Consider the following 1,379-nt stretch of genomic DNA (forward strand, 5'->3'; position numbering starts at 1 on the left):
GTGTAGGAAACGAATAGGAAAAAAAATAATAATGTGCGCAAAGCAATGAGAGGGTGGGGAGAGGACCTCGGAAAATTCACAAGATCTGAGTTTTTCCCTCATAACTTTTAGGAAAATGGGTTTTTTTTTCAAACGGCATACATTACGATAATAAAGTAATTTGTTGGGAAAATCTTGAGGTGGGGAGAGGACTTTCGGAATATTCCCAAGATCCGAATCTTTCCTCGTTATATTCCGAAATCACATTCAATTTTCTACAGATACCCTAACGTAGTACTACTACACTACGTAGTGTTTATTTCTACCCACTTTCAATAATTTATAATGCTTTGGCTTCAATTTTGTTTAATTTTATCTTCAATTATTTTTACGCTTTTTTAACCCTTCCGTCGTTATTCTCATTCATTCGTTATTACTTTCTGTGTGTGTGTCTCTCTCTCTATGTATATATAGAGAGAGAGATACATATATACATACATCTATATATACATGTAGTGGATCGCTAGCCAAATTTCAATTAACAGTTCAACAGCACTTTTCTCTCGGTAAAACAATAGTTTTTCTGAGTGACAGCAGTTACATTTGCCACGTAGATAATGTCTTCGCCACTTGACCCTTCTAACCTCTTCTATTTCACCAAAAGCTAGAATAGAGATATCACAGACCCCCAACTAAATCTATTGTTCTCAACAATATGTCCATCTTTCTGACTAATTGTGGATAGTTATAAAAACTACAATTTGGCAAGGCAGAGTCAGTTCTTTCGATTTCATTATACTCGATTTTTACCCCGACTAACTAATGTATAACCCCAGTCCCTAAATGTTTTTGTTTTGTCCTTGTGATGTCCCCTCTATGTTACCCATGTATTGGCAAATTAGTTATTGAATGGACAACTAGAGTCATAGTCACAAGCAGGCAGCCACTAGAGACCAAACGGCCAGAAGGAAAAAGAAAATTAAAATCAGCGACTATGCCAGACAACTTGCCTCTGTAACATTACCATATCTCTCTCTATGGTTTACTACTGCAATAAGAACGTGTACACACATACAGGCCGAAATTAACTCTTTTTACCTCGCATGCTTTTCCATTTACTAGTCATACATACCAACCCATCGTGGTTTTGGATGTATAAGAAGGAATGGAAAGTAAGTGTCTCTTTACAGATTCATTCGCTGTTCTTCCTTCATCTTACATAATGGCAATCAACTAACAACAAACCATTACAATTGGTGACCCTCGACTTCAACGAAGAACTAACCGTTACATATATATGTGTGTGCATATATATATATATATATATATATACACACACACATATATATATATATTATATGTATATATATATATATATATATATATATATATATATATAT

Source organism: Octopus bimaculoides, chromosome 17 (genome assembly GCF_001194135.2).
Source record: "Octopus bimaculoides isolate UCB-OBI-ISO-001 chromosome 17, ASM119413v2, whole genome shotgun sequence".
NCBI lineage: Eukaryota > Metazoa > Mollusca > Cephalopoda > Octopoda > Octopodidae > Octopus > Octopus bimaculoides.